A 24,374-nucleotide genomic window follows, 5' to 3' on the forward strand; every position below is an offset into this window, starting at 1 on the left:
GTCGGTGCGAGGCGTTGTGTGCTTGTAGATCTGCTGTTTTCACTACTTTTGTTCAACGGCCTTGTATGATGAAGCAGGGCTTTGCTTTGCGAAAAAAAAAATTACAAATTTGAAACTTAGAGATACGAGGTTTCTGCCCGACAGTGACGATTTACTTTGTTGGCCGCCCAGCCCCCAAAATGGAACGAAGGCCGACATTTTATTTTAATTCTTTTCCTAATGGCCGGCCTGGACCGGCCGGGAATGAACCGGCCGTTCGGGAGTTGTCCCGCTTTTCCCAATGGCCAGCACGTCCCTGAATAGAATAAACCAGACCGCAGACACTGAGTCACGTTACAGCCAGATTGGAACCCGGTAAAATGTACTGACAAGACATACATCGCCTCTCCTTCGTTCATTTGAAAATCCTTCGAGTCACTAACTCATTCAGTCTGTCAGCTATTTAAGTAAGTCAATCAGGCAACATAAGCCGTTTCCCCTGTTCGCCATTCACCGTCTGAGACCGCATGCACTAATCCTTGTTCTACCCATCGCCCTCTCCTTTAGCTCAACAGCAGATTTTCTGCTTCCATTTTCATCAAGATGTATCTGAAGATGTTTTGTCAAAGCGCCGTTGACGTACTGTTCCTTTGGTAGGCTCTGGCTCTCATGTGGGCCAGACCAACTTCTCTCTGTGTGTTCCCAACTCCCCAACCACACTATGGATCCCCAAGGGCCTGCCTGGTTATTACTGGGGAAGGCTGGCTCTTCCCAGTTGCATTCCCCTCGCACTGTAACATGACGCACGCACGCACGCACACACACAAGACATAAAGACGCATACACACAACCAGTGGTGGAAAAAGTACTCACATTTTCTACTTAAGTAAAAGTATCAATACTGCGTTGTAGAAGTACTCTGTTACAAGTATAGAGGTCCAGAATTCAAAATTGACTTGAGCAAAAGTACAAAAGTGTTGGCATCAAAATGTACTTAAAGTACTAAAAGTAAAAGTACAAGATGTTTGAAAATAGCTGATCTACAAGCTCACAACGCGCCGCGATGCGACGCATTGTGAGCTTGTAGATCGGCTATTTTCAAATAGCCACGGTATAAAATAGGGCTAAAGTGGTCTATGTGTGTTTTAACATATTATAATTTATATCTGCAAAGTAACTAGTAAATATAGTTTTCAAATAAGTGTAGTGGAGTAAAAGTACAATAGTTGGATCCCAGAGGTAGTGGAGTAGAAGTGTGTCACGGCTGGCTCAAGCAGTAACAAAACGAAGGGGAGAGGAGACATGGCAAAAGTGTAACAAGGTGTATTTATTAAATAAAGGCTAGGACAATAAACTAAAGGTGGTCAACAACAGGCCAAAAGGATCCTATGAAGTGTGGAGTCAGTGATCAGTGGTGTAAATGTGGATGAGTGGAACATGGTGTAGTGCAGGGTGTTGGATGGAAAGTAAAGCTAAACATAACAACAGGGCATGGTGGAGACAGGTCTGCCTCCTCTGGATCTCTCCTTCAGACTGGCATGGACAGGGCTTTTGTAGACTCCTGGAGGCACCCGGGCCCAGGTGCTCTCCCATGAGCCATTAGCCCAACGAGCCAATGAGGCCCCACCCAGCTCACCTATTAGGACACAGTTAAGCAAGGCAGGCACACCTCTAATGACAGACTCAATGTGTGGGGCATCACAAAGTGGAAGTACTGAAAACTGGAAACACACACACACACACACACACACACACACACACACACACACACACACACACACACACACACACACACACACACACACACACACACACACACACACACACACACACACACACTCTATGCTGGTCTGGAATGACTGCTGCTGAGTCCCAGATCCTCACTAATGCAGTATGGTAAATGACAGCCTGGTTGGGACAGGGCCCATAATCCGTTCCATTCCTTTTTATTAAGCTTGTAGCCACACTGTTATTAGTGCTTGGTGAAGAGAGTTGTGCACTGTAACAGCCGAGATGTCTTCCATATGGGATGTTACCATCCCATAGGGGCGTCAATTGGGTATGGCAGGGGTATGCAGCTGCCATACCCTGGGTCCAGGGTTATTATTACAGTAAAATAACTACAAATGCAAAATTTTACAAAATGGTCACTTTAACAAGGTATTATAATGATATTCTCCACACTTGTATTCTCCCCATCTTGACAAAATGGTACAGGTGCAATTCATTATTGTTAATTGTGGCATGTTTACTAACACGCCAAGTTTAGCTGCACTTGAACAACCGTTCCAGGCTGCCAATATCCAGCCCAAGAAACTGTAGAAACGGGGGAAAACATGTAATGTACTTCTTAAAATAAAAGTATCATGCCTGTTGCTAAGGTATGGCAACATGACTGGTGTCATGGACGCGTCATGTTGCCATACCTTAGCTTTTTCTGAACTGACGCCACTGCCATCCCATGGAGAGAGAGAGAGAGAGACAGAGAGAGAGAGAACTGGTTTAATTTTAAACGGCCTACATTAAGTAGCACTGAATGGGGAATGTTAAGTCTCTTGTAAGTATCTAATGCACTGCTACGTGATGACTTCCATGCAAGGAACCAAACATCTCTCCAAACATGACTCTAGTTTTCTTTTCCTGCTCCTGGAATAAATCATGCCATGACTCACTTTGGGGTCATATTATTGTCTGAGGTGCCCCAGTTTGGGACACATGTTGGTGGGAAGTAAGGCCTCGGCCAGACGGAGCTGGATATTTCATATATCCCGGTTTTTCAGATATCCACATAGAAAACATATCTAGGTCCACATGACAAAGATATCTAGGTCTAAAATAATCTCCAGACCTTCAATAGGGGGACAAGCACACACACAGTAAAGTCTTCAGAGATATCCGGGCTCCATGCCAACACGGATCCAGTGATATTTTTCAATGTCTTCACTTATTTATCCCGTTTCAATATCCAGTTTCGCGGCCGAAATATCCAGCTTTGTGTGGCTGCAAGCCCCAACCGCACAAATAAATGTCTAGCTTCAGAAATATCTAGCTCCGTGTAGCCGGCACCTAAGACTGATGTCGAACGCTTGTTGGGAGGCCGAGAGCGACATGCAGTGAAAGACAAGAGACAATAAACACTCGAAGGAATGGGAAACACTTAAACCATATCGTCACTGTCGGGCAGAAACCTTGTATCTCCAAGTTTCAAACGTGTATGTTTTTTGGTAAATTAAAGCTCTAGTTCATCATACAAAAGTGTCGCACAAACGTGCGAGGCGTTGTGTGCTTGTAGATCGGCTATTTTCACTAGTCTAAATAATTTTTTAAATGATTAATATAAAAAGAACGGTTATGGACATACAAGGTTTCCACCCGACAATATACTTCATTGACTGGAGTCCTCCAAGGGTCTTTACTACTAGGCCCTATCCTTTTCCCCCTCTCCACCAAATCTCTTCTACTGGAAATAGCCGGTCTACGAGCTCACAACGCATCTCGTTGCAATGCGTTGTGAGCTTGTGGATCGAATGTTCGCCTCAGAATAGGGATGCTAGGGTTCATGATGTGGTTAATACAATATAAGCAGTGGTGAAAAGAAACTAAGTACATTTACTCAAGTACTGTACTTAGAGTAAGTACAATGTTGAGGTATTTCTACTCCACTACATCTCAGATCCAAATATTTTACTACTAAAACTTTAGTTACTAGTTACTTTGTAGATTTCGATTATTATTACAAAAACATACATCACTGTAACCACTTAAACCGATTTATACATTTGGGCTATTTGAAAATAGCAGATCTACAAGCCCACATCGTGAGCTTGTAGATCTGCCATTTTCAAAAGATTTGTATACATTTGAAAACTTTAAATAGGACATTTTGCATAAGGGTGCCCTCACACCAAAATACCTAGAGTGGAATCCGCCAATGCATTTCAATGAGAATGGAGTGTTTTTTGCAGAAATCCTCTACTGGCATGAAACCGCTCCATTCTCATTGAAATGTATTGGCGGAATGGGGAAACTACTCTCATAGGTACTTTGGTGTGCCTTCAGCCTAATGAGTACTCTTACTTTTGGTACTTTAAAGGGATATTCCACTTTCAACAGGGAAACAGCTTATGGGCTTTTCTCCACATACACACGCATTGTAACTTCAAACTCCATTTTAACCATGATAGATTCATTAAAAACACCCATTATGTTTTCTGGTGACTCATACTACCTTCCTAATACGTGAGCAGGCTGTTTTATCCATAACTTTTTTTCATTTATTTTTAATAAGTATTTGGGAAAATGGAAAAAATTAAATACAAAAAATTATTATTAAAAATAAATGAAAAAAAGTTAACCAAAAAACACGGCCTGCTCACGTATTAGGAGGGTATTATGAGTCACCAGAAATAATAATGGGTGTTTTTAATTCATCTATCATGGTTAAAATGAAGTTTGAAGTTACAATGGTTGTGTGTGGGGAGAGGCCCTGGGCCTGGTAACATTTACATCAAATATCTAAATATTGAATCAAGCAAATTAAAAACTGTTCAGGGTGTTCATAAAAGCCTGATTGGATGATAAAATGACCAAAAGTTTTTTTTTTTTTTTTAAAGTGAAATATCCCTTTAAGTACAGTTTGACGCCAATACTTTTGTACTTCAACTCAAGTAAATTTGGAATCCCGGACAATTTGCTTGACACAGATACTTTTACCTATAAGTAAAACATTTGTGTTCTTTTCCCACCGCTGACCGAATATAAGCCCTTCAAATGCAAAGTACCGCAGACAGTGTTATATTCCATGCCGTTTCGGTGCATGAACCTGTGTCCCTGTCTGTTGTGATCTCCTGATGGGTCACCGGAGACACTGCAGCGGATAAGCTAGAATACAGATCAGCTACACGCGGGCTCGCGATGCGATGTCTCTCGCAGATTAATGGCGTCTCTTGACTTGCGCCATACATCAGCCTGGGCTACAGAGGAAACCTAAGCACTCTCTGACTGGAACCTCCACGTCCTCAGGAGGAGCAGAATATCCTCCCTGTCGGGCAGAAACCTCGTATCTCCAAGTTTCAAATGTTTTTTTTGTTTATTTTTTTGTAAATTAAAACTCTAGTTCAGGGTTCCCCAATAGGCGGCCCGCGGGCCATTTGCGGCCCGCGAGGGGCTACTGTCTGGCCCCCACCAACCCCAGTAATAATGGTGATATAAGAGTAGAAACAACACTAGTATATTGTCGTTGTCGGGTGGAAACTCGTATTTCCAAATGTGCACGTTCTTTCGCAAATAGTACAGCCCTGCTTCATCGTACAAGGCCGTCTCACAAAAGTAGTGAAAACAGCAGATCTACAAGCACACAACGCCTCGCGGTGCGAGGCGTTGTGTGCTTGTAGATCGGCTGTTTTCACTAAAATGATAAATGCAAAACGAACGGTTTTGGGCATACAAGATTTTCACCCAACAACAACGATATCTGAACTGTCGCTGGAGTATCAGGAACGCCACCGTTGCCCCCTGCAATGTTGTGGCCCTCGGCTTGGTACCCTAGACATAATTTGGCCCTTGGGGAAAACGAATTGGGGAACCCTGCTCTAGTTCATCATACAAAAGTGTCGCACAAAACTAGTGAAAATAGCAGATCTACAAGCACACAACGCACACAAGTTGTCGCAACCTAAATCATTTTTTAAAATGATAAATACAAACCCCCGAGCACACCGTCTAAAGTTGGTCTATCACAGGTCTAGATTTTAGTCTAAAAACCTTCAAATCTAGAGCTGTGTTAGACCAGTTTTAGACGTGCACTCAGTGGGAAACGAACAGTTTTGGATATAGGCCTACAAGGTTTCCACCTGACAACGACGATATATCCCGTGCATGCACTGACAGCAGAGAGGTATTGTAAATGGTAAGGGAAGAAATGCATGTGTGTCTGTGTTTGCGCGCGAGACAAGACAAACACGGTTCGCTAAGGAGCACGTACCGCATAGGCTTTGATGCGTGATTATGGATCCAACTGGGAAAGATGGATGGAAACGGCATAGAGCGCTCGTTTTCAGTTATTGTCCACGACATTGCAAGCGGCGCGAAGGCCAGCGGACCTTGGTCCTGCTCTTCGCCCCCGAGCGCCGCAGGCGAGTGGCCGCGAAGAGCGGGCCAGGGCCGCGCGGCCGGCGGAGCGCCGCGCGAGTTACGAAGCCGTGGTGAATGCAATCGTTATATTTATGCCCAGGCCGTAAGGCCTGGGCAAGCGCACGATAAACGCCATGATAATTGGGTTTTGGTGCACCTCGCGCGGTCCAAGTGACTACAACGGAGCGCTCCCTACGTCCGGTTCAGCCAATCACAAGCTTCAAAAATGAGTCCGGGGCGTGGTTATCCATCTTTCCCAGTTGGATCCATAATCACGCGGCTTTGATGCCTGTCAGCGAGTTCCCGGCTTCGATTCCTGAGCCTGGAAGGCGATTCGCTGCAAGTCGCTCCCCGTTTCTCTCCCCCGTTTTCCTGTCTCTCGCCACTGTCCAATTGAAATAAAGGCGAAAAGCCCTAAAAATAAATAAATTAAAGTGTTAGAGATATCGGTTAACATGCATTTTTATGTGATATTATAAAACAAATATATTATCTACATTTCCCCAAAGTAAACGCAAGGAATATATTTAACTCAGTATGACCAGACGCGTTGTGAGCTTGGAGGTCAGCTATTTTCGGTGCGTGATACCACACTGGAAATAATATATATATAATACTGGAAATGTGGCGTAACGGCATGGATTTCTACAGAGAGAGAGCAATTCTTTCAACATAAGGTGCTGCGTTCAAGTTCAGGAGAGTTTGGAAAATAAGGCTCTTGAATACTGCCTTCAGGTATGGCAAGGAAAGAGGGCATTTGCATTTCTTTCACCATAGTAAAAATGGCATTCATGGTCTGGAGAGGGCACTTTTTACAGGCAGATAAAAAGGGCAGGGGCTCGAGACACCTTTGATATCTATGTGTGCATGTGCCTGACAGAGGCATTGATCTCCCTCCCATCCCCGCAGAAAACAGAACCCTGCAGATAATGCTTGAGAAGTCAGATAATATAAATATTCTAATAATGAATTCGATTCTTTGTCAAAAATCGACATGCTCAGCTTGTACATTGGCTATTTCCGAGTAGCCGAAGTATAACATAATTATGGTTTGAGTGGTGAATGAACAATAAAATAAAATCATATATATGATTCTGAATAAGAGTACTTTTACTTTTGTTGCTTTAAAGGACAACTTGTTTTTTACAACAAGGATTCATATTTGTCTCCACCAGCCGAAGGCAGGGGGAGAGTATGTTTTCGCCCCTGTCCGTCCGTGCGTCTGTCCGTCCGTCCATCCGTGCGTCCGTCCGTCCGTCCTCCGAGTTTGTTACCAGCTAATCTCAGGCGCCGTTGGCCCGGTCGCTGCCAAAATGAGCACACACACTCCCTGGATGCCATTTCAGAACCTCTGCCCCACATTTTTCAAATGGCCCTGTTCTAGCGCCACCATGAGGCAGATGTTTGCAAAACACATTTCTGTACACTACCTCCTACAGATTTTGTCCAAAAATCACGAAAAACGGTAGACAGTATCTCTACAGTCATTTGATCGACATGGATCTGTCTGATTGTCCATATTCCATCCTGATTGGCTGATATTGGCTTTCAAAGTTTGTAAGATTGGTCCATTTTGGACAAAATGCCTCAAATCACAAACGCAGTGTGCAATTAACATGAAATCGCGCACACACGTTCCCACTAGGCCAAGGAAGAAATGCCACATCAAATTTTTGAAATCAGCCTCATGGTGGCGCTATAACAGGCAGATTCGTGGTTTTACCTATAACTCCACCGATCAGTTTCAAACTTTGTAAGCGCACTCCCTGGATGCCAATTCAGAACCTCTGCCCCACATTTTTTACATGGGCCTGTTCTAGCGCCACCAGGAGGCCAATTTGTGCAAAACTACCTTTTGGCCAGTACTCCTACAGATTTTGTCCAAAAATAACGCTAATCGGTAGACAGTATCTCTACAGTCATGTGATCGACATGGATCTGTCTGATTGTCCATATTCCATCCTGATTGGCTGAGATTGGATTTCAAAGTTTGTATAAGATTGGTCCGTTTTGGACAAAAGGCCTCAAATCACAAACGCTGAGTGCAATTAACATGAAATCGCACACACACGTTCCCACTAGGCCGAGGAAGAAATGCCACCTAATTCTTTTTAAATCAGCCTCATGGTGGCGCTATAACAGGCCAATTCGTGGTTTTACCTATAACTCCACCCATCAGATTCAAACTTTGTAAGTGCACTACCGATAGGCCAAGGAAAAACCCTTTCCTTGCATTTTTCACATCAGCCTTTTATAGCGCCACCAGGAGGCCGACTTATGTAAGACACATTTTTGGATATTACTACTTCAGATTTTACCCAAAATTAACACAAATCAGTACACAGTATCTCTACAGTCATATGATCAAGACGGAACTGTCCCATATTAAATATTCCATCCTGATTGGCTAAGATTGGCCTCCAAACTTTGCAGGATTGATCCGTTTCGAACAAAATGCCTCAAATCAAACACAGCCTGCAATTGTAATGAAATTGTACACGCACATTCGCAAAAGGCCAAGGAAGAAATTACACTACAAAATGTTCAAATCAGCCTCATGGTGGCGCCATGAAAGGTCTAAGATTGGTGAAGAACACATGCCACCCTTTTTACATTGGCCTATTATAGCACCACCAGGACGTGTGGCCTGGTGGAGACATGTGCTCGGAAGAGCACTTCTTCTAGTTTAGATTGTAATTAGAGAAAAGAAAAGATGAGTGTTCAAATGTTTTCATTTACAGCTTTCTATCGTTTTAGAGATTTTGATTTCAGTTGGTGGTGGCATGCGTAGTGTGTACAAGTGGCTACTTTTTAGACACAATAACCTGGCGATTTCTTTATTACTATTTAGAGTAACACTACTAGCCCCCATAAGTCAAATCTGCCCAAGTGCCCATGAAAGATTGCAGTGCATCTTGGGAATGGGCTTATTTAGCCACTTGTATGCATGCCTCCACACACTGAAATGAAAACTGTTAAAATTGCTAAATCGATAGAAAGCAGTAAATGAAAACATTTTAACACTCATCTTTTCTTTTTTCTAATTACAATCTAAAATATGAACCCGTTGTAAAAAGAAAAAAAATTGTCCTTTAAGTATGTTTTGATGCCAATACCTTTGCACTTGGATTTAAAGCTATACTGTGTAAGTTGCTCAACTAGTGGTCAGTAGCAGTAGAGCAAACCGCGGTCGCGTCTGCTTTTTTCGGCCGTTTTTCGCCGCGGACCGGGCATTCAGACCACCTAACCCTGACCTATCCATAGAGGTCTTTCGTGTCCCTCTACGAGCCTCGGTTGGGGAGTTACATGCTAGACTCCTAGCCCAGTGTAAACACTGCAGTGTACTTCCTGAAGAGCTCAGCAGTGTATGATCTGGGCTTTGATTGGCCGGTAGGGAGACACGTGTACAGAATGATGCATATGACGTAATTTTGCCGGGAAAAACAGCCCCGGTCACGGCCACCAGGGCTCAGTAGAACACATATAAAGAAAAGGCTTTGGGAGCTGAAATAAACAGAGTGGGGGTTCTAAAACTTTAGCGATTTAATAGTTAGGACAATTTTAAGATATGTTTTATAAAAAAAAGTTACATAGTATAACTTTAAGTAGGCCTACGATTTTGACCGCAGGACTTTTACTTGAACATTTTACTTTAATATTTCTACATTGTGGTATTGCTACTTTTACCTAAACCTTTCTCATTTCTCAAGATCATACAGATATTCACTTAAGTAATGACTTAAAGCTGAGAAGTCATTATTAAAGATATCTTACTTTGCTTCAGTCATCAAATCTGTACACCTACATTTAGGCTGAAAAAATAAATATGACAGTCCAATGTTGGCAACCCTGACACACACACACACACACACACACACACACACACACACACACACACACACACACACACACACACACACACACACACACACACACACACACACACACACACACACACACACACACACACACACACACACACACACACAATTTTTCTTCTTTTTTTGTGGCGGCGGAGGGGGTGTGGGGTGGGGGGAGTATGGTTCTGGGCGGTCACTAGTTGACAATCTTAATTAGAATCAGAATCAGAAATACTTTACTGCCAAATATGAGGTCTATATGAGGAATTTGCTTTGGCATGCTGTGTAGAGACAGCCCAATATTAAACAATTAAGTGCATGGCTACCGGCAACGCACACAAGAGGACTCGTATAGTGCAACGGGGCATCGCAGAGCGTACATTCAGATAGAAGAGACTACACATTGCACCGCAGACTCACTATTAACTCGCTATTTTTAAAAAATACATCTGATGCCAAGGCAAACTAAGAAAATTAAGAACAGGGAAGCTTCACAAGGAGCAGAAAAGCCCCAAACCAGCACTATACCGACAGACATTGACAGTGTTTAGTCTCAAAAAAGCTGTCTTAAGACAGCTAACAAGATACATTTCTTTATTTTCAAGGCAGCCATTAAATGTAAGACTTTAGATTTTTTTTTCTCCTCCGAATGGTTAATTGAATCATTTCATTTTAGAACGAGGCATATTTTTACAGTGACAAGCCGCTTGATGCTTTGTTTTACAGTGAAAATCAGTCTCATACATACACACAGCACACCATATAAAATCTTCATGTAAACACAGTATCACTGCAATAATTGAAGCATCAGCTATTGAAAGACATTATTGTTACAAGCACGAAGCTGTGTCCCGCCACATTCCCCCATCCGTTCGTGGGGCGATATTCCAGGATAAAATGGATTCATTGTTCAGCAGAATATAGAGTATAGTATAGAGAAATGAAAGCTTCTGTTTCATATATCACTCTGCAATAATTGAACAAATGTGTTTTCCCCTTCTTATTTGCGAGGGGGGGAAAAAAACTTCAAAGCGTCTTTTTTTATTTTTTTGGGGGGGGGGAAATGGAAATTTGGGGTCACGTTCAGAGCAAGATATTTCTGTCAGGGCTTGTCAGAGGGAGAACACCCTAAACATTCTACGTTCTGAAGAAGATGTCTGTGATGGGCAGGGACGGGCAGGATGGACTTTGATGTTGTTGAAATATGGCTGCGGGTTTTTCCACAGTAAAAGATGACGAATGAATGAAAAGGTTTCTGGGTAACGTTACAAGTGACAGTTGCAGTATATCAAGCTGAATTTTGGTACAAGTGGTGGATAACCAGCGTATCTGACTTGATGCTAAATGCTGTACACATGCGGGCATGCATGTGCATGTGTGCACACACGCACAGTGGCAGTTAGTGAAACAATACTGTACTGTTTTCCACCAAAGCACAGCATATGACATCCTGAAGGTTAGGCTCACACAGATAGTAAAGCTTTAACGGTAGGTAATATATGGCAGTATACAGTAGTTCGTCACTGTCGGGCAGAAACCTCGTATCTCCAAGTTTCAAATGCGTATGTTTTTCGGTAAATTAAAGCTCTAGTTCATCATACAAAAGTGTCGTACAAAACGGTACAGTTTCATGACAGTACAAATCACTGGTACAAGGTCAACTAAAAGTATGTGTGTGCGTGCTTATTAGGTTTATCCAGCGTGCTTGCCTTGTACACAGTCTGCTGTTCATTGTTGACCATTTTTGTAAAAAATAAAATAAAAAAAAAGTTAATGAGCCACCCAACCTGACCCAAAAATCACGCCAAAACCCGAGAAAATGTCATATTATTGAACAGTCATCCAAACCGGCCCAAAACTGACTAAATTCACGGCAAAACCCGCAAAAAATCGCGCGCGTGCGCAAAAAACGCAGCGTTGTGTGCTTGTAGATCGGCTATTTTCACTAGTCTAATGCTGCATTCACACTACAGATATATAGTTGAACGTTTTGCTTGGTAATTCAATGTAATCTCAATGGAAACCAGCTTTAAAGCTTTCAAAGCTTTGTCCTGAGCGTCTCCTCTATCTTTAAAGCTGGTTTCCATTGAGATTACATTGAATTACCAAGCAAAACGTTCAACTATATATCTGTAGTGTGAATGCAGCATAAATCATTTTTCAAATGATAACGGTTATGGACATACAAGGTTTCCACCCGCCGCCGACGATTTCAGACCTTTCAAATTAAGGTTAGAAACCAGGGGAGCAGCCTGAAACACTGGGCCCCATTACAACATAGGCTACATACCGGATCCCAGCGTCCTACACTATGTTAAATCATATAATCTATAAAACATGGCATTTCTGAGGGCCCCTGTTAGCTCAGGGCCCTTGGACTCTTTCTAACTTTTCGACCCGTTTTGGCACCCGTGTCAGAATGTAATACAGCCATGACATCACCGTTGGTTTGAAATAAATGTAATTTATCGTACCATGCAAACTAAATGTGTGTTTGAATTTGAAACAATTCTTGCCACTGGCTAAATGCTCTTACTGTTCTTTTCCACTGGAAATATTTGCTCTGTGGCCCTCTTATATTAAGTTAAAGTTTATTTAATTTGGCCATTGTAAGGCTGAACTTCTCAAGCATAGTCAATTCCTGACGCAAGAAAGTGAATAGTCGCTATCCCCCCCCCCCCCCTTTTTATTACTCGTGATTATCAAAATCAACATGTAAAAGTTTGTTTAGTGGCAATTAATTTCTAGTCAATTCAAGTCTTCTTTTTGAATGTTCAGCTTCATTTGAATGTGTGTGTGTGTGTGTGTGTGCGTGCGTGCGTGCGTGCACATGATTTCTTTGATCAGATCTATAAGAAGTGTACTGTATGTTGGTAGTGCCTATTTGGATACAGTGTTAAGAACAGTGTGTATAATGATAGCCGGTCCGTAAATGGTGGTCAAACCAAAAATGGTAAAGAATTAAGTATTTTATTTGCGTTTATAGCAGTTTTGTTAAGTTTTCCTATTGCTTTTTCTTTCAATTTAGTTTTCCCTCATTAGTTCACTTACGGCTTTCATTTGTAGTTTGTCTTTTCTATTTCTATGAACACTAAAACAACAGACAGAAATGAGGAACAACATGCAATAAAAAAGTAACAAGACATAAACATAAAAAGGTGTCGTGTCAACAACATGGCCCAGTCTGGTCCCTCCATGACCTCAACATGGGGCTATAATTGATGTGTGGATGGCTGACATCATACATGGCCATATCCTTGCCTTCTCCGACCACGCTGCTTTTCAACAGCACGTTATTAACAATATTTAGGGCTTCCTCTAGTACCTTGCCAGCCTCACTGGACACGGGGATGTAGAGACAGAGAGCATTGTTCTACCAAAGACCCCAGCTGGATTCAATGGATGACTGCACACAGTACACACAGCGGAACAGCAGCAGCAGCTATAGCTAGCTGGCTGGCTGGCTTGTCAGTCAGTCACACAGGTGGCAGGGAAATTACAGTGTACACAGACGTCTACATTTTGGACACGTTCCACTTCTGGAAGTCAATAAAAGTCTGTCGTGGCCACTGCCAACCACTGCGAAAGCTATAGCTGAACGTTGGAGGCTCGGTCCTCCGTGCCAACATGGTGTCACTGCTCATACAGAACAGTGTGTTTTAATTATCTGATTGAATAAAACAATTCTGATTGCTACCACTTGATCGTTTACGGAATTGTGTCGCTATGGGGCCGCAGAAATTCACCGGAGGGGTTCTACAGCTCACAATAGCGCCATTGTCTGTGCATGACATGTGCAAGTGTTTTCTGCCAGTGTGTGTCTGTTTGAGTGTGTCATTTAAAAGAAAATGTTTGTGTGAGTGTGTGTGTGTGTGTGTGTGTGTGTGTGTGTGTGTGTGTGTGTGTGTGTGAGTGTGTGTGTGTGTGTCTTTTGCTCTTGTTCCAGAGAAGCACGAACGGCTGAGGATATTGTGTCTGCAATAGCAAAGAAACTTTACTCAGCTCTAACGACCTCAGTGCAAGGTTAGGCCGTTAAGCCACAGTGAGGCAAGTGAGGTTGAAAGCCATTTGGAATACAGTTGGCAATGTGAAGAAGTGAATGGACTCTGGAGAAGACATTTGGTACAGCAGTGCTCTACGGTAGGGCCTTCGTATTGTTGCTCCAGTCAGTTCGACCGCATCTACGCTAATGTTTTGATGAACTCCCATAATAGCACACTACAAGAAGTGATATTTTGAAAGAAAACACGCTTCAAACTTAACTTGTCTGTGGTGAGACCAACCAGTGTACAGACTACGAAATGTGCGCGATTTTTGTGTATGTTTGTGTGGCTATCAGCGGCTAAGTGTACGGCACTCTGACGTAGAATGTCCACATAGTGTCAGAGACGCCAACCGACAAGATCTACAAAGTGGGAAGACTGGTGGTTGTCTTTGTTTGTATGGGAGTCAAAATGGTGTGTCAGTATGTGACAAACAAGTGTGTTCATGCCTTTTTTTGTTTTTCTGTGTATAAAAAATAAAGTGTGTGTGTGTGTGTCTCTCTCTCTTTGTCAGTGTGTGTTTATGTACAGTATCGCTGTGTGTGTGTGTGTGTGTGTGTGTGTGTGTGTGTGTGTGTGTGTGTGTGTGTGTGTGTGTGGCTGGGGCGTGACAAGGGGGGGTTACTAGGGCCCAAGGTGGAGGGGCCCTAGTAACTTTAGCTATTGAAAAATAGCAGATATACAAGCTCACAGCGCGGCACAGAGTGCCGCGCTGCGAGCTTGTAGATCTGCTATTTTTGAAAATGTGTGCAAATCTTTGAATGTATGTATTTTTTAAGCGAACATAACTAAAATTTTGCTTCTGGGGGGTCCCTGGAACTAAATATTTTGAGATGGGGGTCCGTGGCCAAATACATCTCATTTTGGGGGTCCCTGACATGAAAAGGTTTGAGCACCACTGACATGGAAACATAGGTTTCTTTCTTGCACACATTTTCGAAATTTTCAAAAATAGCAGATCTGCAAGCTCGCAGCGCAGCACCGCGCTTTGAACTTGTATATCTGCTATTTTTCAATAGTTAACGTTCATGGGGGGCCCACAGTGAATCCTTGTAACCAGGGCCCAGAATTTGGTGTGACGCCCCTGTGTGTGTGTGTGTGTGTGTGTGTGTGTGTGTGTTTTTGTGTGTACCGACCGGCCTTGGTAATGATAGCTCTCAGTCTCAAGCCTGGCGGTCGGGCTACTCCTCTAGCCTCGGGGCCTGTGCCAACCACCAGAGCCCAAAGAATATCGCTTGCATCTGGGCCACAGACCCGACCGGGCCCCCTGCTAGTTTCCTGAAACATCCAGACATCTGTAAGCTATGCAGTTTGTAATCTCTGTATTGAACATAAACACAGAATGCATTCCCGCCATCCATACCACAATACTACTTCCAAAGTAATGATAGGAACGGCATAAAGTCCATGCAGGTTTACTAATACGTTAGACCACATCAGAAAGGTATTATTATACATTGTGTTGTACAGTAAGATGCCACAAATCAAATGGCTGATCTCACAATTGACTCGAGAGACCAAAACCACAATATCTTCATGCACATGATTATATTGTTTAAACTTACACTGGTCTCATCTACTAGGATGATAGCACCATCTACTGGTCATAAACGGCATCTACACACTTTTATAATGCTGCTTGTAATTGCTGTACACATAATACACTAGCCTAACGTTATGTTTTTGGATAATTCATTTCACTTAGATGAGTGCACACTTGTGCGTGCGTGTGTGTGTGTGCATAGTGCGTACAACTGTACATGTGCAACCAGGAGACAGGAATAATTAAATGATTCAGGAGTCATGATTCAGCCGATCCAAGTGGCCAAATGATTTTCTGGTCCTTTATTGTTGTTTGATATCAGGAGTGGCTCTAAAGTAGAAACTAAATATTAGTTTTCTTTGTCATTCAAATACCGGTAGTTTACCGAGCTATACAAAACTATACTACAAAAAAAAAAAACATTTTCATGCCTTTCAGCCTGGCGGAGACAATAATGAATCGAAAATCTATTGTACTACGTACATGGGGAAAAATCACACTAAACCAACTCCCAGTACATGACAAACAGTGCAAATAGACAGCAGCAAGTGATTGATATACAGCACAACCGGTATCTATGGCATTAGATTGCTATTGGAATAAATGTGAAGAACTTAACTTTCGAGCAAGAGTATTCTAAACTGATACCGTAGATGTAGACTTCTTCACTGCATAGTTAATATGGCCATGTTTACCTTTGTGGACATTTAACCACTTAAACCATTTATTGTAGGCCTATGTCAAATAGCGAAACTAGCGAAACTTGTAGGTCTTCAATTGTGGAATGTTGTTTTTTCACTAATGCTCACTTATTTGTTCCGAAGGTTCTACTATCAAGTAGGGGACGATACGCGATATTATCGTTTATCATGATTTAAAAACACTCACGATAATCGTATCTTGGAGATTTAATTTATCGTGATATCGTCCTCCGCCATGAACTGGGATCAATTCACCTTTTATTTGCCGAGCTGCATATCCGGTACCACTTAAACCCTCTATAATTGGTAAAAGGTACTTATAATATACCTACTTGATACAGTCTTTTTTTCACTCTCTATCAAATGTCTTTGCCCCAAAAATAGCAGATCTACAAGCTTGTGAGCTTGGAGATCGGCTATTTTTTGGCAAAAGTTCCGCCCCAGGATAAAGGATTTTGATTATCGCGATATCTTAAATCGCGATTTCTTTTGTCACAATAATCGTGATATGAAATTTTCATATCGTCCCATTCCTACTATCAAGTCTGTTACAAAATTGGGAAGCTAGGATTCATGTGGTCAAAAGACCCAATCTGTAAGTCCCACATTCATATAAGGTTTTACAACAACATAGAATTGGAAACAACAGATAGACCGTTCTTTTTTTCACTGGCAGACACTTTCTCTCTACATGTCATGGCTCATCCTACTGAGATGCACAGATCTTCTTCAGTACAACAGCAATGCACATTTTGGTCAAAATAAACATTCATTATTAAAGGCTTGAGTGGAAGAATCACATTGTTTTGGAATGGCAAACTGGGCCTTTAAGAATAGTTTTTGAGGAAACCAATCTTAATTAAATAAATATGACTAAAATCAAACAGCATACTAACTGGTAAGACGCCTCAGAGCGACATGCGACCTCGCCCTAAAGGGCGACGTCGCGCCAATTCTTTCTTGGCCATCTGGTCAGTGATGTATATTAGACCAGTTAACCATACATGGAGGCCACATTGGCCACATACCACACTAACAGAATCCATATATGGCCAAGACAGATGGCCAAGATAGCCCATATCTGTGTGGCTGGTTTTACAGACAGGGATCTCCATGTATGGGCATAAAAAGGTATGACGTCAGATGTCATAGGACTTTCACGTAATTAATAACTGAGTAAGCATGTTTGGGCTCTCACAGCATATCTCCATATACAGTACATGGATCTCCATATATGGGTACCAGGGGTTCTCCATATATGGGTAGTGTACCAGGGGTCATCATGGTCATCAAGTCCTGTTAGATACACTATTGATGACATCAGGGAACTCCATATATGTGCATAAAAGGGATTCTGTTAGTGTGACATCACAGTGAACCCAGAGCGTATTGTCAGAGCGGCAAACCCATAGAACCACAGTGTCAGGCGTGACAGAGATACATACAGTATACATACATATGGACAATCCGTGACCGTTTTACATACTAATCTGCGACCTACGGTCGCAAATAATCTATTGGTAGGTACGGTACTGAAATGTACTGTACACTTACATGAAGATGAACTGAAAATATTTTATCTCTTGAGAGATAAAGATAGTAAGATGTGGCATTTTGTTAATATACCTGTGTATTTGCATTGGAATTATACATGATTTATTCTAAAATGCCAAGTATGAATTTTGGCATTAAACATGCTACCTCCTTCACATCATTTGCTATTTTAATTGTTTTATTTTCATACCACAAACCATTCAATTCATGTAGGAGTCTGGCATACATTTAAATGTGAGTTTTGTTTGGGGTGTGCCAATAAAATTGTACTTGCAAATAAATACATCTCCAGCTGTGTTCATTCTGCTTGTCATTTGTTTGTGTCTGATAATGGTTCTTGTTGCCCTGGTATAAAATGTCTGTCTAAATGAATAAACATTAAAAACATTTCATCCTAAACACAATGTTGAATGTTAAACTTGTACCCATTTCAATAATAGTATTTGCAAAGATAAAATACTGAATTTAAATATGATCCCACCCGTCTTCTAGGCTGGTCAGATATTCATCAGTGCACAGGATGCACCTCTCGGGAACTTTCTCCTGTCCACTTCACCAACTGACCGGCTCTGTTCACTGGGCTGGGGTGTGACACAAAACATCTTTGTTTGGTTCATTAACTCGCCTGTTACAGCTTGTTGCCCTTATCTGGAATAGAGAGAATTAGGGAAAGATATTCATTTACTATGTGTTACAAATTATGGGAAACTACTAATTCTGTGTGAATAATGCAGAACAGGTTATCTAATACTATAACATGTACTGTAGCTGGCCTAGCATAGCCAGACTATCTCCACCTACTGATGGGTCTAGTGACACAGTATCTACATTTGGGAGAGTCTTTTTTGCAGGTCTTTCAGTCTGAGTGTATCAAAAAAGCACCTCGGTTAAGGTGGAGACGACCTCCCGTTGGTCTGACCAGGTAAACATTCATCAGGTTAGTATTCACCAGTTCCGGCAGGTTAGCATTCACCAGTGTTGGCAGGTTATGATTTCACCAGCATTAGTTTTACTGAGGTTAAGGTTATGGTTAAGGTTAGGTTTAGGGGTATCTTCGTCCACCTGACTTTCGCCACCACCGCGCAGCCAATCACAAGCTTCCGCTGCCTTAGCGCAGTTGCTTTTTTGATACACTCGGACTGAAAGACCTGAAAAAAATCACGCTCGTGTGAACTGAGCGGTGGTGTGTGTGTGTGTGTGTGTGTGTGTGTGTGTGTCAGAATCAGAATCAGAATCAGGTTTTATTGTCACTTCCACAATACACACTACAGCATACAGGGGAGCGAAATACCGTTCTCCTCAACTCATGTTGCTTAAAACAATAGACACATTAAAAAGAGGCACAGCCTTTAAAAGCATTAAAAGGTAAAAAAGAGCAGACAACATTGTAGGTAAAAAAGTGCTGATGCATTCAAGTGCAAATAGATAAAGTGCTATTGTCCCCTGTTCACAGTATTGTTTTTTGGTGGCAATATGTGAAGAGCATTCAGTGTTCTGATGGTTTTAGGAAAGAAACTGTTGGCAGACCTGCTGGTTTTTCCCCCTAGACTTTTGAACCTCCTGCCAGATGGCAGGAGTGCAAATAGATGGTGGGAAGGGTGGGAGGGATCAGACATTATGGTAGTGGCCTTCCTGACACACCGGTCGGTGTATATGTCCGATATCCGGGGGAGTGAGACACCAATGATTTTTTCCGCTGCTCTCACAATCCTCTGTAGGGTCTTGTGGTCAGCGTCTGTGCAGCTCCCATACCAGGCAGTGATACCGTATGTGAGAATGCTCTCGATGGTTCCTCTGTAGAACGATGTCATTGTAGAGGGGGGGGAGTTCACTTTTTTAAGTCTTCGCAGGAAGTACAGGCGTTTCTGAGCTTTCTTGGTGACAGCTGAGGTGTTGGTGGACCACTTTAGGTCATCAGCAATATGCATCCCCAGGAATTTGATGCTTTCTACCTTTTCCACAGCAGTGCCGTTGATGGTGAGTGGGATGTGGACACTGGGGCCTCGGATGACCATCTCCTTGGTTTTATCCACATTTAAGGACAAGTTGTTGTTTTTGCACCAGATGACGAGTTTCTCCACCTCCTCTCTGTACTGGGTCTCCTCATTATTCGTGACTAGACCCACCACTGTCGTGTCGTCAGCGAATTTGATGATGTGGTTTGAGCTGGACCTGGCAGAGCAGTCGTGGGTCAGGAGGGTGAACAGAAGTGGGCTGAGCACGCAGCCCTGAGGGGAGCCGGTACTCAGTGTGATGGTGTCAGAGCTCTGTCCTCCTATTTTGACTGACTGCGGCCTGCAGGTGAGGAAGTCCAGAACCCAGTTGCAGAGAGGTGTGTTGAGGCCCAGTGAGCTCAGCTTCCCTATCAGCTGCTGGGGGATGATTGTGTTAAAGGCGGAGCTAAAATCTATGAACAGCATTCTGACGTGTGTGTTTCTAGTGTCCAGGTGTGTTAGGGCCAGGTGCAGGGCAGTGGACACAGCGTCATCAGTGGACCTATTTGCACGATAAGCATACTGATGAGGGTCCAAGTTTGGGGGCAGGGCACTTTTGATGTGCTCCATGACCAGCCTCTCGAAGCACTTCATAATGATGGGTGTCAGTGCTATGGGGCGGTAGTCGTTTAGGCAGGATACAGGGCTCTTCTTTGGGACTGGAATGATGGTGGCAGATTTGAGGCATTTTGGTACAACGGCCTGACGCAGGGATGTGTTAAAAATGTCTGTGAGGACATCTGTCAGTTGTTCTGCACAGTCCCTGAGTACCCGCCCAGATATATTGTCCGGCCCCGCGGCCTTTCGGGGGTTAACCATTGACAGAGCTCTCCTCACACTGAGAGGAGTGAGGCAGAGAGCCTGTTCCCCAGGCTGTGGCACGGCTTTCTGAGCAGGGGTGTTGTTTGTGGCCTCGAATCGGGCATAAAATTCATTCAGCTGGTTTGGGAGGGAGGGGTCAGTGTTACATACCTGTGGTAGGGGTTTGTAGCCCGTGATGGCCTGGACCCCCTGCCACAGGCGACGTGTGTCGCTGGTTTCACTGAAGTTGTTTTGTATCCTAGTGGAATACTGTCTCTTCGCTCTCTTAATCCCCCGAGACAGGTCGTTCCTTGCAGTGTTTAGGGCTGCCATGTCCCCATCCCTGTAGGCTGCATCTCGGGTTCTCAGCAGAGAGCGGACCTCCCCCGTCATCCACGGCTTCTGGTTGGAGCGCACAGTAATTGTTCTGGTTGTTGTTACATCCTCCGTACATTTGCTGATGTAGTCCATCACAACCTCTGTGTACTCCTGCAGGTCCGTCTGATCGTTATAAGTAGCTGCTTCTCTGAAAATGTTCCAGTCTGTTGTTTCCATACAATCCTGTAGGGCTGATGTACTCCCCTCTGGCCACACTCTGATCTGTTTCCTGACTGGTTTCACCAGTTTCACCCGAGGTCTATATGCAGGCGTGAGCAAAATAGAGATGTGGTCAGAAGAGCCCAGTTTAGGAAGGGGAAAAGCTCTGTATGCTCCCTTTAAGCTGGTATAGGCCTTATCCAATATGTTTGCACCTCTCGTTGCAAAGTTTATGTGCTGGTAGAACTTTGGCAAAACTGTTTTAAGTTCAGCCTGGTTAAAGTCTCCCAAAACCGTAAAAAATGCATCAGGATGGCTGGTCTGCTGCTTACTAATGGCATCATGCAGTTCATACAGAGCCTCCTTAGTATTGACTTCGGGGGGTATATACACAGCCACCATAATGACAGTAGTGAACTCCCTCGATAAATGAAAAGGTCGGCACTTTAAAATTAAAAACTCAGCTCGTTCTGAGCAGTGCTTACTGACAGTGACAGCATCCTCACACCAGGCTGTGTTGATGTACACGCAGAGTCCGCCTCCCTTGGTCTTCCCAGAGAGTGACGTCATCCTGTCAGCTCTGTGGAGTGAGAAACCCTCCAGCTGTACAGCTACGTCGCAGATGCGGTCTTTTAAATGTGTTTCCGTGAACACGAAAGCACAGCAGTCCCTTATCTCCCGTCGACCAGCCATCCATAGTTTCAACTCGTCCAGTTGTGTCTCCAGGGAGCGAACATTCGCCAGCAGGATGGACGGTATAGCTGGACAGTGCGGGCTAGCCTTTAGCCTGACGTTGGTACCCCCGCGTTTACCCCGCTTCTGGGCTCTCTCGCGCCGCTTGCGGCGCACTCTCCCCTGGGCAGTAGGAGCGGGTGTAGCCGGTGTAGCTCGTAAGGGCGTAAATAAGCGATCTACCTATGTGCAACAAAGACTGTCTATCATACACATATTTACCGGCGTTGTCTCTGTGAAAATAAGAAACTGACATAACTAACAGAGTACAAACATAAGCAACATAAGCCGGAGTAGCCGCTGCAACTCTTGTGCGCCGCCGCCTTCGAGATAACATAACGTGTGTGTGTGTGTGTGTGCAACAGCGCCCCTCCCTTAACATGTGTGGTCAGAAAAGGTAACTGCAGGCTACGGACACGGAGACAGACAGACAGACAGACAAACAGACAGACAGACAGACCCACACACACGGCCACGTATAGGAGCGTTGTGACCACCGCTCAAAAAACACTGTCCCATCTACATTTAGCAAATGGTCAAAATATAGGTAGTATTCAGGATTGACTTTCAAAACAGTAGACATAACATTTGTTATGGTTGGTTTTCTCTGCCCATTCAATGGATCTAGATTTCCACGGACATATCGGCAGGTGGATATGACTGAACGTCTGCTACATGAGAATAGACTGTGCCTAACATTTGTAAATCACTGTAAAGTGTAAACAGGAATCCCCACTGAGGAGCCCATCTTCCCCATAGGCCCAGCTCAGTCCCCCAAGTATAAAGCTTTTCATATCCAAGAGAGGCGGGATGGGGACAGCCCAGGATTCCCTGGGTGGGCTTACAGTCCGTCATCTTACCTCCACACCCCCCAACATGGCAACATGACTGGTGTCTTGCACGCGTGCCTTTGCGCGTGTGCAAGACACCAGTCATGTTGCCATACCTCACCTTTTGCTGAACTGACACCACTGTCCATACCCACCATTTGGCTGACCATTTGCTAACCCCAATTACATTACGTTCAATCTCACCAAACACTAACCTGACTGCGCCCGATGATAGCAGCAGTGCGTATGCCTGGCTGCATATCGCTCTGCTACCTTCATCTGGGACCTCTCGGGCAGACTCGATGTAAGGGGCGGGCCATTTTTTCAAATTCTTTAGCAGGTGATTGGATGTGGCCGTCTCTCTATCACAGTCTGGGAGTGCCAACTCCAACCACTCATATTGGCCTGTCTGCATCCACGTGGTCTGCAATCAGACTCTATTGGCTCAGAGCCGCTCAGAGCCCGCCCATAGCTGCCGCTGATTGGTCCGGCCCGGGGCTTTACGAGCGTTATCAACTCCCCCCCGAGAGATCTCAGATGGTAAAGTAGGGCGGTAGCCTAGGCACTACTGCCACCATCTGACGCAAGTCAGGTTAACCAAACACTCTTTTCCTTCAACATTTATACAAGATGTATATGCTGCGGCTCAACCTAAGTAGCGCAAGGGATAGTTACAGTACACCACATTAACATATTACTATGGTCATTCTGAATGGTAGGTACATTAGGTTACCTTTATTAGGGACAAACTTAAGCGAGTGGCTGAATATTCAGAACCGCGAGAGGCCATCCTCTGGGCCATCAGCTAGAAACTGATGACCAAGCCCGTTGCCACACTTGCCGCACAGCACCTGATGACATAAACATGATCATACATTCAATTAACAACATCATGTATCCCAACAAAGGCACACATCCCAACAGAGGAGGTTCCTCCCACAGCTGAAGAAATTAGGGCTGTCACCATATTAAATGACATCTTACATGATGATTAATTGTCACTCAAATAACGGCGATTAACGATTTAGTTGTGTTTTTGTCGCTGACAATTACATTCCTGTTTGGCTTGTAGGCTTTGAAGTTGCACATGGCAGACACCGAACCCCCATGGGAGTGTCGCCACTCCGACAATAAGAAGTCAATTTCGGAGTGGCGACATGTCGGAATGGAGAGAGCCTCCCGGCAGACATGACACATAACCTAAATATACAAAGAAAATGACAGACATATTTGACAACTTTATACTCCAAAAAGAACATAGTGGAAATAGCTGATCTACGAGCTATGCAACGCGTTGTGAGCTTGTAGATCTGCTATTTCCACTATTTTTGAAACCTTTCGAAATAATCAGTACTAATGGATAATGATTTACACGTACACTGTTAATTGTGTGAGTCGTGACAGACGTCCCATCACATGTGTTAAGTGCAATGAGCAATGTATTATGATAATTACTGTACCTTGTAAGTTCAATTATTCAAGTATATGCACTGGCCATTGCCGTATGCCTCTAATGTTGTATTTAGTTTGCTGTTGTTTTCTTTAATTTGTAAATATGCAATAGGCCTATGTGTCAATAGTTTTAATTTATGAACGAAATAGCTTTTTTTTTTTTGAATATTTTTTGAAATTATAATTAAAAAACTAAATGTAGAAAACAAATGACCC

General features: G+C 43.4%; 1 long non-coding RNA gene across 1 annotated transcript in view; it reads left to right on the top strand.

Annotated features, from left to right (window-relative positions):
* The window catches only part of LOC308303313, a 468,570-nt gene that overhangs the window by 305,484 nt on the left and 138,712 nt on the right, over window positions 1-24,374 (top strand). The window lies entirely within an intron of this gene.

The sequence above is a fragment of the Nannobrachium achirus genome (assembly GCF_963921795.1).
Source record: "Nannobrachium achirus genome assembly, chromosome: 18".
Classification (NCBI taxonomy): Eukaryota; Metazoa; Chordata; class Actinopteri; order Myctophiformes; family Myctophidae; genus Nannobrachium; species Nannobrachium achirus.